At 51.7% G+C, this 14,058-nt stretch overlaps 1 protein-coding gene across 2 annotated transcripts in view; it reads left to right on the plus strand.

Annotated features, from left to right (window-relative positions):
* Positions 1-7,851: 7,851 nt before the first annotated feature.
* Positions 7,852-14,058, plus strand: part of Pdgfra (platelet derived growth factor receptor alpha) — a 49,030-nt gene continuing 42,823 nt past the window's right edge. Inside the window, exons 1-2 of one of the 2 annotated variants that reach the window (XM_078021300.1) lie at positions 7,852-8,068; positions 11,366-11,726. The gene's annotated coding sequence lies outside the window, so the exon portion shown is untranslated. The remainder of the gene's footprint in view (positions 8,069-11,365; positions 11,727-14,058) is intronic. The other variant, XM_005320010.4, reaches the window with a different exon arrangement.

Below are 14,058 nucleotides of genomic sequence, written 5' to 3' on the forward strand. Positions count from 1 at the left end.
AAGCTTTAAACACCTCTTCTCAGGGAAAATTTTTCTGGAGGGACAGGACCAGCCGGGGCTTCTCATGATGGCCACAGTACCAGGTGTCCATGGAGCACTAGTCATGTCTGCCATTTAATCAGGACCTGGATTGTTTTCTGTCTGTCTCCCCCACCAGAAGCTAGGCCCCACGTAGGATTTGTCTGTTTGTCCATGACAGAATCCGAGTCTAGCACAATTCCTGGCACAGGAGGTAGTGAATAAATATTTGCCAATTTCTACAGTTCAGTGGGGAAAAATACTGAGGAGAAAGGCCAGAGGGGAAAGGTGATTTCAATTCTTGTTAGGAAGTGAGGGAATCCACACTCAAATTAGGAGCAACAAAAATCAAGATCAGAGACAGCTGGATGGAAGGCTGAGATTGGCACCTAGAGGGTCCATGCACCACCATAGCCACCTTAGCCCAGTGAGAGGAGAGAAACCCAGAGTTCTCCTATTGGAGCAGAAGCCATCATCTCCTGGCCTTGTGCAGGAGAAGATGTTGGCCGAACCTCCAAAGGATGCTTTCCTGGCAGGATTGTTTTAGTACCTTACAACAACGGGGCCAATTTCCCTTTCTGAGAGTGTATTTTTAAAGCACTAACCGTCCATGTTGCAAATACCTTGAGGCTCTGGAGCTGCAGAGAGGGAAGGTCTGTGGGAATAGATTAAAAGCCAGAGTAAGACTAGAATGAAGAATGAAACCATGAGACCAGGAGAAAAGAGAGGGCCGAGAAAACTGTTGGACCTCTTATCCCCTTCAGCTTTCTTTTAGTGTCCCTGACTCTCCAAAGACGATTCAGTCGAACCAGCAGCATTTACAAGTTCAATGTTGTAAAAGACACACAGGGACTTCAGATCCCACAGGGAAATGGTAAATGAGCTCATCAGCAGGAAGACATCCAGCTTTGGTAGGCTTCACCGGGATGTCACACAGCTGTGTGTGTCTTCAGCCTTTCCGCCCTGTTTCTGAGTGAGGGTGGTTGTATTGGTAGTTGGAATGAGTAAAACCCTTTTTGACTCGATCACTTAGGCTAGTTTGGCTACAAGTAACGGAAAAATTCAAAATAAGTGACTTAATAAGAGAGAATTTTAATTTCACTGCATTTTCAAGGAGAGAGAGGGGCAATTAGTGTTTGTTGGGGCCTCTGGGGTCAGGGACCTTCTACTTTGTTGCACCCTGCTGCCTGGTTTACATTTTCCAGGTGGCCTCATAGTCTAAGACAGCTGCTGAAGCTACATACATCTACTTTCTACCCAGCAAAAACACCCGTCAAGGAAGAATATGTCGTTTACTTTCTTTCTTTCTTTCTTTTTTTTCCTTCAGTACTAGGGATTGTGCCCAGGGTTCTCCCACTGAACTATATCCCCAGCCCTTTTTATTTTTTATTTTGAGACAGGGTCTCAGTGAGTTGTCAAGGCTGGCCTGGAACTTTGGATCATTGAGATTATAGGTGTGCGTTACCCGGGTCCCACTGTGTCCTTTCCTCTTTGGGTACTTATTGGGCAGTTTCACCTACCACTACTAGTACTTCTTCTTTTCCTCCTCCTCCTCCTTCTTCCTCCCCTCCCCCCTCCTCCTCCTCCTCCTCCTCCTCCTCCTCCTCCTCCTCCTCCTCCTTCTTTTTCTTTTGATACTAGGGATTGAACCCAGGGATCCTTAACCACTGAGCCACACCCCTCTTTTAAATATTTTATTTAGAGACAGGATCTCACTGAGTTGCTTAGGTCCTTGATAAGTTGCTGAGGCTGGCTTTGAACTTGCCATCCTCCTGTTTCAGCCTCCTGAGATGCTGGGATTACAAGCATATTGCACCATGCTCAGCTTACTGGATGCACCACTTCTGCTTACTGGATATTGACTAGAACTCTTCTTCAAGACCACCTCTATCTGCAATAGAGATTGTTAAAGGAAGGTTTTGTCCCAAGAAAGTGGGGGGTGGAGGGGAGAAGTCAGTGACTCTATTACTGAGAAGGAAATAATAATTTCTAGAGGAAAATATACATCCTTTGTCTCTGGAATCATACATCTATTTTTTCCTTCCTGAGAGAGAGTCCTGCCTCAGTCTCTCCAATGCTTGCTGGGGTTGAAAGTGGGAGTAGAAAACTAGTATTGAGTCTCATTAGGACAGAGTTCTGGCTTTAACTCCACTTTGAGTCTTTGGGTGATCTAAAATCAAAATTGATATAAAGTGTATTTAAGAATCAAAATAAGGGGGAAGTCTAGTTTTGTCAGTCATATAATAACTAAAGTTCTTAGGTTTTCATAGAATTTTTATTATCACTCATAAATACAAAACTATCACTTAAGTCTCGCTACAATTTATAATGTAAATTTTAGTTGATAAGTGCAGTTGGCTCTAATGTAAGCATCATGTAGGTTTAAATTTTTTAGTGGCCACATGAAATTAATCTCAATAATATGTTAAATCCAAAATATAATTTTTATGTACATACAAAATTTTTTTTAAAAAGTGCAATTGGCTCTTTATATTCAAATAACCCTCACTTTATGGATTCAGAGAAGTCCACTGATATTCAGGAGATTTCTGGCTGATCTTTCTCAGTTATCTTCTGTGCCTACCGGAAAATGCTAGAGTTATCCAAAAGTCTGTCCTGATTTTTCTTCTCATTTTAATCCTTTTCCTGAAATTTTTCAGTGTATCGTGTGTAAGAGTAGCCTCATCATTTTCCTCTCTAAATCTGTTCCTGGTTGTCCACCAACTAAGCAAAAGTCACCAGCTATAGCTTAAGCCAGGGACCACGCACGCTATTGCTCACAGCTCACATTCCATCATTCAACCAGTGACTGTTGTGCCTTCTACTCCCCTTTATATGATCACTTTCAATCTCTCCAAAACCCAGCCACCACCCAGGAGCCCAGGAAACTTCTTCTTGGCTAGGTGGCAGCAGTAGCCTCCTTGCCTCCTGGGATCATCCAGATGCATCTTGCCTGAAATTCAACTTTGCTCCTGTCCTGAGCCTCCCTAAATCAATTCTGGTTCTTCCATAGAATTACACACAGACTCTTAGCATGGCCTAGAAGACCTCCTCCATCTGGCCTTCTAGCTCATGCTCCTTCCCATCTAGAGCTATTAAGAACACCAGTCACTCTAAACCTCTTTTACTTCAGCTGACCTCATGTTCTCTCTCACCTCTAAGCCCATGCACATGAGACTCCTTCTCAACGGGATCCTTAGGTTCTCAGAGAGGATGTCTTTTTCTTCTAAGAAGCCCTCTCCTATCTCTCAAATGGGCTTCCTCTCCTCCTCTGTGCTCAGACACCACTCTCTATATTTAATACTGCTATGGTATTACAGTGCAACTCCATGTTTGATTGCTTGAATAATCCCAAGAAGGCAGAGCTGTATCCTTGGTCCAGAACCTTGGGTATCATAGGCTCAGTACATATCTATTGTATTGAATTATGGTATGTAAGTTTGAATAAAAGCCACATTATTTATTTTGGATATTATTTAATTCCTAAGACAACCACATGGATTATGTATGATTATCCCCATTTAATAGAGAGTAAAGGAAGAGCCCAAGGTTCCATTGGTTTTCCACTTCACAATATCTCCTCATGGAAGATGTTTTTCCTTCCTTCCCTCCTCCTCCTCCTCCTCCTCCTCCTCCTCCTCCTCCTCCTCCTCCTCCTCCTCCTCCTTTAATTCACAGGGCTCTGTTGTACTACTGGGACTTGCAGAGGACAAGGCCTTTCTTCAGTCAGACTGGTCTAAACAGAGCCAGCCCTCCTTCCCCTCCTTCCCCTCCCAACCCACAGCTGTGTGCTGGAAAGCTGGATGGCTGAGGCCCCTAATAAAGAGCAGACCTCCCAACCTCCTTACTCCCTCCCCCACCCCTCACACGGTTTTTCAAATTAAAAGCAACTAAAACGTAAGGCCTCAAGGGGAGAGGGAAGTTAGGAGGACAACAACATCCCTAGATAACACAAAGCCAGGCTCTCTCCCAAGGTAAAAGGGTAACAAAAAGCCAGATCCACGGACGACCGGTCCTGCCACATCTGTCCCAGCTCTGAGGAATGTATGGCCCACCTTGGCTGGGCTGGACCATTCAGCCAGCTCTGGTTCTCAGGATAATTAAACAGGCTGTGTGTTAGGTATCATCCACAGGGAGCTGCCTTCTGCTACTCTCTGGAGAGTTCCAGAAAACACGGAGGTGACCCTGCATCTTGGACTGAGCCGGCGACCACGGAAGAGGTGGGTCAGGGGTCCTGGAGAGAGGGTCATTGCCAACCAATTTACACAGGCCTGTTGGACCCTTCACGAGAACTCCTCTTTTTCCAAGTCTTGGACCGCTTTCAATCTTAGCGTGCAAAGAGGCTCCTGGGGCTAGCTTCGGAGCCTCCGCAGGGGGCAGACCCGAGGCAGGCGCTGAGTCCTCTTCCCTCTCAGGGACCCCACATCTGTGTGCTGCATCCGCGACCTCAGCCGAGCCTTCCTGGGAAGGACCCTTAGCTGGCCCCAGGGAGGCAGCGCTTCCACACGCAGACCAGAGTTAAAGGGGGTGGGAGAAAGGGCACTCAGTGCAGTTTTCTTTTGCAAACCACCAAAGGCCCTCATGTTCAATTCGAGAGGCCAGAAACACCCTGGCCCCAGCCCATCGACTGCATTTGAAAAGAAATTCGCAAGTTTCTTAAATGTGATTTTCACAACTAAAGGCTCTGGTTCCAATTACATCCTTAAGTCTTAAGCAAAAGAACCTTTTGCTTTAGGTCGGAGGAAAGTAGTGTTGGGTTGGGGGTGGAGCTGGGGAGCAGAGGAGACCACAAGAAGCCAACTCGGAGGGAAACGCCCACGAAAGGCAGAGGTGTGGCTCCGCGAGCTGCTCTTAGCCAGGAACTGGGTCGAAGGAGTTGGGGACACCGGGCAGGGCAGGTAAGCCTGCCTCCCCAAACAGTTACCATTTTGATCTGGTTGTAAAAGGTTTGCGGGACTCTCTTTTCGAGGGTTAGCTCACCACTGCACCTCTTTATACACTTGCACCCAATTTCTGGTTCCTAGAGGCACAAAGACAGGGCCACAGTCATCGCTCTTCGCATCCCTTTCCTCCAACTTCCCGGCCCAGATCAGTTCGGAAGTTGGGCCTCCTTCCCCTGCGGTCTCAGCCATCTGGACTCCCGATTTTCAGAGAAAACCTTCACTCTTCACCCCTGGGGTGGGAGTGGACACAAAAATCAAACATAAGAGAAAATCACCATCCGGGTGCGTGTTGGGATCTCTGTACACAGCCTAGGCTGGCGAAGGCCAGGACTTTGGGATCCCAGAGCGACATGGTCCTCGCAGGATCTCCCGGGCAGACACCCAGGAAGGAGAGAAAGGACTAGGCTGCCAGCCTTGGCCAGGCAGTGCGTCTTGCCTACTGCGCCTCCGAGACCACCCAGGACCCCGGGCGTCGAGGGAGCAATCTGGAAGGATCTTAGAACAACACAGGAAGAACGCGGCTGGGCTCGCCCCCCCCCCCAAGCCCCGTCCTGACTGACGGGAGCAGACCCGACCTCTCCAGGAGCCCCGCGGACCGTAGAGGGCGGAAAACACGATTCAAACCCGCCTATGAGCAGTGGGAGGGGCGGGGGCGGCAGGGGCAGGACTGGGTTTAAGAAACCACCCGCCTCAGTTCGAGGGCCTCCTGCCCGGAGGTTGCTCCTGACCACTGGGTTTATTTTGCTTTGGCAGGGGAGGCAGATGTTGACCTCTCTTCATTTTGCTCGATCCAGCCTCGCCGAAATCTCCCCCCACCCCAACCATTTGCTTCCCTGCGCCACCCCCCACCGGGTCGCTGTCCCAGGAGTCAGCTCCCCAGGCCTTTAAACCTTTGAGAATGTCACACATGGAAACCTTTAGCAAATGTTTGTTAATGATCATAACAAAGGCATCATTCAAATTAGGCAGGTAATTACTACCAGAAGGACAACTGGGTCCTCGCTTGCTCATCCATTTCTCTCTGCTTCAAACTCCGGAGGAGTTTCTGCTCGGAGACACCTCCGCCTAGCCCGCATTTTGGGCCCCTCTAAAGGGCTCTAAAATGAACTGTGAAGTGACCATTTGCGGGGAACGCTGGGCCCCTGCGTGCTAGATAGAGCCCGCGGCGGCCTGAACCAGCTGGCCGTAACTGCGTCGCAAAGGGGGGCCCTCCTTGGCAGGCTCCCTACTTCGCCTCTTTCCCTTTTGGGCTCCAGGTATAAAAACTCAGACCTCAACTTATAGTTAATAATTGCACGAATGCCGGTACCGGCTTCCCCCTTTACCTTCGCACTCTGATTTTTTTGAGGGGGTCCTTAGTCCCCGTTCGTTATCTACAAACATTACGGTATCCTGCTAGCATTCCGAACAAGGGGCTGTTCATACATTTGCCTTCAATGATTTCCTGAAGGAACATGTGGAAGTAATAGCGAGCAGTGCAGTCACTCGAGCTGAAGATGCACGAGAAGGGCGTGCAGAAGAGCCCGGGGGAATGAAGCCCCCAGCTCCGCCCTAGGAGTTTTTTTTTTCTTTTAGAGTTTGACACCCCACGATCCTGTCCCAGTTAAGTACAGCTCCGCGCTCTTTGGAGCTTCTCTCTATGACCCTCCTCTGCCCGCTATCCTGGGTTCACCCTCCTGGTGAGGCAGAGGTGTTGGCTATTCGATGTGCCAGTCTCAACCAGGTCGCTCTGCTCACTGAAGGGTGTGTGGAGTGGATGGTGGGGTGGGAGAGGAGGATAAAGGATGACTCCCCCCACCTCTCCCAAGCAAGATAATTCAAAATTCGAGCGCAGAAGGCTAATGGGCTCCCCTCCCCCGCCCTCTCTGGGCTGTCCCACTCCGCGCAAGTCTGGTTCTTGGAGCATCAGCGCCCCCTTTCCCTCGCAATCAGGATTGTGCTTTTCCAATACTGTCTCTTCTGGTCTGGGGCACCGGGTTTGAGGCTCAACTTTAGCGTACGATCCATTCGGTGGGAAGGAATTGAGGGAGAGTCAAAATGCACCCTTCCCCGGGATGCGGAGGTGGCAGGCTTGTTTTAGACGGTCCTCCAGACACCCAAGCCTGAGGTCTTTTGTATGGAGATAGAAGCTAGGGCAACCTCTCCCAGATAATCCCCATAACAAAGGCACAACAAGATAAGTGGCTCCTAGGGCATAAAGGTCGTTCTGTGCCAAAACGTTCCCAATTTAAGCAGATTCTCGGTTATTTGTACTCTATCTTCGACTCCATTTAGTCTTTCAAAAACCAGTCATCATCTTATTGGACTCAACCGTTTGCCTAATCCCATTAAAGGATTAACAACTACATGGTTCCCCCCCCCAACCTCTCCCCCCCCCCCCGCACCCCCAGTACCCCAAGGATCCTAGTTCAAAACGACGCAACCTCTTAGAGATTTCGCTCCAGGGCCCTATTTCTGGTTAGGCCAGGAGTTGCTACAGAGGGACATTTCTCAAGTCCAGATTATATTCTTTCTGGGCATTAACTACAATTTTACGTGATCTTTTTCTTCTTCTCAAAAAGAATACACAGCTATAGCATCGTAGGAAAATATCCCCCAAATTGGGAGGCAAACTCTGGAAATGACGGTTTGTTTGTAGTTCCACGAAACCCCTTTCCCGGCAGAGCGTCAACACCTCCCCTTTCAACCACCCCCACCCCATCTGGTCTGCTCCCCGCCCGCCCCCTCTCAGCCTCCCCCCAGCCAGTTGTTGTTGAAGTCTGGGGGTTGGGACCGGACCCCCTGATTGCGTAAGAGCAAAAGCCAAGGCGCAATCTGGAGACTGGGAGATTCAGAGTGCAGGGAGTTCTAGGGTAACTTTTATTTTGAAGAGGCCAAGGAAGGGGGGGTTCATTTCCTGACAGCTATTTACTTAGAGCAAATGATTAGTTTTAGAAGGATGGACTATAACATTGAATCAATTACAAAACGCGGTTTTTGAGCCCATTACAGTTGGAACTAGAAGGAGAGAAACAGAGGAGAGGACTGCAGCAGTGACTTGGAGGCCGTGGACATACTTTTTACTCCATGTATAGGATTTCCATTTCGGATTGACATAGGAGGAGAAGGTAAGAGAAAGGAAAAAATGATTTTGTTTCTAAATGATCAGACTCTGGCTCTGGAAGAAGCGAAGTTAACTTCAAACTTGGGGCGAGGAGAAAAAAGAAGAAAAAATGTGGAGCTGAATTTCAGTTATGTATCCAGAGAGTAATTTATTCTGAATAAATTTCAGGGGGTTGGAGGGTGTAACCATAGAGTTAGGAAGTCTGAAATTGAACAACAACAACAACAACAACATTTTCCAGACCTATTTTTTAAAAGCAGTGTTTTTCTAACAACCCTATGGCCTCCCAAAGAAACTGTTTAGGCTTACATTTTTGAGGTTTCTTTGGAGGTGGGGTGGTATTCGTGGATACTGGGACAAACACCAAGTAACGCTGGGGGTGGAGGTAGAGGTGTTTGCCCTCTTCTTGGCAGTGGGTCCTGGAAGGCGACAGGTTTTTAATGAGTATTTTCATTCCTCGTTCGCGGTTTGGCGGGATATTGCAGCAGCCGGTGGTGTGGAGCGCGGCTGGAGGACCCGGAGAGGTGGGGAGAGCAGGGCGCCGAGTGGGGCGCGGGAAAGGGTTTTGAGGCGGGGGAGGTGTGAAGGGCTTGCCTGGAGGAGGCCGGACCTCGGGTGCCTGCCGGGTGCACATGGCGCCAGCCAACCGCGCGTAATTACTGGACGGCGCTGCGCCTGGTGCGAGCCGGGGCCAGACTCAGCGCTGCGGTGGAGGCAGGACCAGCCGAGAACCGGCCTGGGCGAGGGTTTGGGGAGCTCCGGAGCGATTTGCTGGGTCAGTGAGGTGTGAGAAACAGCCGGCACCAGCCCCGCAGTGCGCTCGGATTGAGTGCCTCTGGCGGGGGCGACAGCGGCGGCGCGGGCGAACGGTCTGGAGTAATGACAAACACATTTGGCCTCGAGTGAAAAAGTCGTCGTTGCCTCGCATTCCAGCAACTGGGATTTAAGGAATTTGGAGCTGCACTCCAAGGGGCCCTCATTGTGCACGGTGGTCCCCACCCCCCACTGGTCTCCACTCGCCTCCTTCTCAGTGGAATCGTTTCTGCAAAGCCCGGTGCTCGTTTTTTCTGCTCAGTCCCGGCCGCAAGCAGAAAAGAGTGCAAGCTTCCCCCAAAGTGCTGACCTTCTTGTGAGGAAGTCAGAAACTACCCGAAACGGACAAAGTTGGCTGCTGGTAAGACAGGCGAGAGGCCAACCGTCCTCACCCATCCTGTGGGCACCCCAGCCTGGGGTACTCTCTCCCCTTGGTGCTTCTCTCCGTGTTGGGATGCGTGGCACTGGCCGCCCGCGCTCATCCGGCGCAGCTTCATCCTCACCAATCGCCCTTTCTGTATTTCTTTCCCAGAGGCGGCCTCCCTGCGGGCTTCCGAACCTTCTAAGCGCATCTTTCCTTCAGTTTTTACACCTGAGATTAACTCCTCTGGGCAGCGCCAGGGGAGCGGGCGGCGTCCACTTGGCTTTGAAATTATTGGGGTCAGCGGTCTGTTCGGAAAGGGTGTTGACCAGCCCATTGCTAAAGGGAGAGTGTGGCCCGACCCGAGCGTGCAGCCGGATGGTGTCTGCACGGCCCGGCCAGGTGTACGGAGTGCCAATGCCCTGGCGTCGCGCCTTAGTCAGAAAGGAAGTGCGGGACACTCTGTCTACTGTAGGTCTCTTTCGAAGCCAGGGCGCCCGTCCCGCACTAGACATCCCCCAGCCCAGGCTACGACCTCGGAATGTGCGGAAACTGCTTGGAGGAACTTGACACTGAGTCCATCTTCGAGGGTGGGAGGAAAACACTGGCTGGGAGGAAGCGTGGATGGTCCCTATGAAGTCTGGGCCGCCCTGCGCGGGGCTGCACTGCCTGGAAAAGCCCCGGACTGGGCGGTGTGGGAAATAGCTTTTTGGCTCCATGGCCATATTGCTCAATGTTTTGGACCCACTCGTCTCGCCTCGATCGCTCCCAATCAGAACTAGGAAGCTTTATGGAGTCTGAAGGCAAACGGGGCACGACATCCCTGCGAGGTCCTGGGCCGCCAGAGGAGAGGGAGGGGCGCCCCCGAGCTTGCGGACCTCACCCACAGCCGCGCTGGCTCTGGTTTTTACATAACCCTGCTCTCCATCGGCCGACCTGGACTCTGCCATTGCACCTCCTCCCCGTCCTCGGCCTCTTTCTTTCTACGGTCCTCTTGAAGAGGAACATTTTCTTGACTCCCAAACAGCCGGGGACCTGTCCTGTCCTACTGTGACGCCCTGGTCAGTCCCTGCGTCGGAGCTCTTGCCTAGTCTTGCTTCTGGATTCACCCAATTACAGCTGGACCTTGCTCTAGAGAGTGAGTGGGCGCCAGAGGAGAGGGAGGCGCCAGGAGCAAGTCGTAGATGGTCCCTTGTGCCCAGCGATCTTGATCCAGTTCTTAAATCGCCAGGGACTTGAAACAGAGCCCAGGCGCCCAACTCTCGGCCGGGGCTGCTTTCCTCCCGGGGCGCAGACAGGGGAGGGATGCAAGGGGAGGGGCAACGGGCTGGGCTTTGCAGCTGAAAACGCGTCTGGCGCCGAGGCGGGCCCGTTTTGTGCCTCCTGGGGACAGGCCGTGGGCGGCGCGCGTCCTGGGGACGTGGTGGCCAGCGTCTTCCTGTAGACCTCGATGGGTGGGACTCCTTCTGGCTTTCTGGGAGCTGGCACTAGGTTACACACTGTAAAAAGTGACAATTTTAGTGGAAAGAGCAAAAGAAACTGAATAAGTGACCAAAAGGTGCGGCTTTTAGTGTCCCTCGCGTCCAGCGCGCGGGGTCTCCCTGCAGCATCAGCCTTGGGGAAGAGGGGCGTAAGGAATGTTGCGGGATCGCGCCCAGCGCGGGATTCAGGGCCAGGGGAGATTGCTTTTCCCGACTACACTGTAGCCCTGCCGGTGCTAGCCTTTTGCTGAAATGGCTCGGCGGCATTTCCTTTTGTTTTAAACTGAACGGCGAACCGGGGATGGGCTGGGAGAGTGGATGGTGGGAGGGGATAAAAGGGAACTTCATACTAGGGTCGCCTCCTTCCCTTCCTTCTACTACAGTTCTCCCTCCCCGATGAAAGGGGAGCAAGAGGCGACAGTGGACTAGGGTGTGCTCGGGGGCGGTAGCGGCTAGGGCGAGCGTCGGGCCAGGTGGGTACAGGAGAAGGCCAATTTCTTAAAAGCTGAGGGGGCTCAGGCTTCCCTCGCCTAGGTCTGACCCTCTTACCGCCGCCCGTGGCCGTGTGGCTCTCTGGCCCACAGGAGGCGCTGGTGCACGCTTGTAACCCTAAACCCCTCGGCCCCTCTCCCTCCACCCCGCCCAGCCCCTCTCCCTCTACCCCGCCCGGCCCCCTCTCAGGTCTCAGTCGAAAACAATGCAAACGCCGAGCGTCGTGCCTGGGGTGTGGCGGCATCTTCTGCTCTGTGGCTGGGAGCGCGGCGACTAGGGGAGTGGGACCTCGGAGTGGACCGGCGTCACCACCAATACAGTGGCGACCGAGCCTCCCAGAGCGTGGAGGAGACCGAAGGTGGAGCGGCCCACGCCGCGAAGGTGTGGGTGTGGCGGTGACGGGAGCAAAACGTCTCTGGTGCAGAACCTCGGAGGGAAGGTTTGCAAGTCGCGGTCCCGGCTGCGCTGCCTGGGACCTGGAGTCTGAGCTGCGGGCTTCGGAGCGAGCCAGCCGGGTAAGATACGCGGCGCTGCCGCGCCCTCTAGCGGGATCCCGGGACGAGCCCCGTGTCCGCTAACCCAGGGTCGGCGCCGCAGTCGCGGAACGGAGCTGGAAGCTAGGGCCCCTAGAAATTAGGATCATCAGGGTCACCTTTACCTCTTCTGGGGGCCTTGGATAACTCCCGGCAGGCGCTCTTGGTACCTGGAGGCGCTGGGTGGGCGAAAGGGAGCTAAGGTCCCGGGTTTGGGTTGGATAATTGGAGTGTTAATTATAATTCAGTCTGCGGGGGACCAAAGTCCCGCGCTCTCTTGGGGGACAGTTGCCAGCTTCTGCGTTCCAGCCTGGCACAAGTTGCCCTGCCGCGCCAGCGGCCTGTTGCTGTTTGTTTGTTTTACGACCCTGCGTTATTGTGCAGCGGAAAGGTCGTTTCCAATCAGCCAGGCTGCGGTCCCTGCCGGGCGGGTTTATGAGGGGTGAAAATGGCAAGGAACAGATTGGACTGCGCGGCTGGGGACCTGCATCGCGGACCCCCTCGGCTTGGCCCAGGTGGTCTCCCTGCTCAGACGGGCTGAAACGCGAAGTGGTGAAGGCGTGGGCTCCACAATACCTGAGAGACGGGTCCTGCTGAACTTTTACTGTCTGGCAGAGCAGCGTCCTCCTGGATGCCGAGGCCAGGTTGCCTGGCGCACCGCTCCTAGCGATATCGTGGCGGTGCCCGCCTCTAGCCTGGGGCCCTGAGGGGATTCAGGCATTTTCGACAGCAGTTTTGTTATATTTGATTTCTATTCAAGGCTTTCAGCAGAGATCACCACGAAACCTAAAAGTACAGCCTAAGAAAGGAAGATTGTAAGTTAAGATTTGGGGAATTTTAGCTCAGAATTCTTTGCGGTGACGTCTGTGTATCAGGGAACCCAGGGATGCACGTCTTTGGACCAACACTGCCATCTACTGGCCATTCTAAAGAACTGCCATGACCCTCGGAGTAAGCTTCAAGGAGATTCCAAGCAAGGGGGAAGAAACGTTTTTCGCCAGTTAGGAGAACTTAGCTGCAAGAAACGTTGACGGACATTTATTTTGTGGACATTTATGTAGTTTTCTGCCGTTTTTTTTCTTGTTCTGGGGATGGAACCCAGGGCCAAAGGCATGCTAGGAAAATGCTCTACCACGGAGGTACACTCCCCAGCCCTCGGTCCAGATTGTTAATCATCTAATTTACTAATGAGCAAAGGCTTTACCTTCCACTTCTGATGATCAGGGTAGAACTGTGAGGAGATAGGCGGGCATTTGAGTTCCTGTTACAAGCAAGGAGACCTAGTTTGGGGGATTTGGTGACCTCAAGTTAAATGCTCAATAAGGTTGTCCCATTAAGAGTCATATCAGTTTAGTGTTGATTAGAAGAAAGTGTCATTTTGTTCTCCCATGGTTAAATATCTGGTTCATGGAAGCAGAAAGATTTATGAATTCTGATTGTCCCATAAAATGCTCCCGTGTAAAAATCCTCCAGCTCCCACCCATCATTGGAATGCCTGATGGAGCTCCGGGAAGAGCAAAACAACAGAGTTCTGGTGGGGCGCAGATCCTGGGAAACATAGTCTTCACTGGAAAACACAAGTGGCCACTGAGGTAGACCTGAATTGGGGTTGCCTGGGCTGAAGTTATGAGACTGCGTAGAACTTTGCCGAGAACAAGTTAGATGTGTAATTTTCACAGTTAGAATTAACTTAGGAGAGCCGAAATTAACCCGACCTCGGAAATCTGAATCTTGAGGTCATCAGTGGCTTTGGGGCCCTGAGAGTGTCTCTTGTGGTCTTTAATCATGCCGGGGTGGAGTGAAATTCAATATTCGATGGTCCTGCGGTGGGACGTGTTGTGCTGGTGGTGATGGAGAAGCTGGCTGTGATTTGATGAGAGGAATGACATGGTGTTTTGGACACAGGACCCTTGCATTGCTTATTTCCTCTTCACTCTCTGAGCATGGTTGTCTTCCCTTGAAGTCCATCTTCAGTGGCTCTTCATTACTGATTGCAGGGAACGAGATGGTACACTGTTCAAGAGAACGGGTGTAGCTGCAGTCAGACTCGTTTCTCTCTTTATGGGATTGTTTATATTGATTGATCTCCTAATACTTTTCACAGCTATATCAGGCGGGAAGTGGCAAGCACATGGGAGTGGACCACTGGCTTGGGATGAATTCAGAGTTCAGATCCACCTCCCCAGTGATACAGGACAAGGCTGGAAATAGTCACCTCTGATGTTGTTTTCATATAATACATCTTAGGAGTCTGTAGAAAAAGAATCAATCTGAAAACTAATGCCCTTTGTATTCAGCTATTTAAGTGAGTCCC

This window comes from Ictidomys tridecemlineatus, chromosome 9, assembly GCF_052094955.1.
Source record: "Ictidomys tridecemlineatus isolate mIctTri1 chromosome 9, mIctTri1.hap1, whole genome shotgun sequence".
In the NCBI taxonomy this organism is placed as follows: Eukaryota; Metazoa; Chordata; class Mammalia; order Rodentia; family Sciuridae; genus Ictidomys; species Ictidomys tridecemlineatus.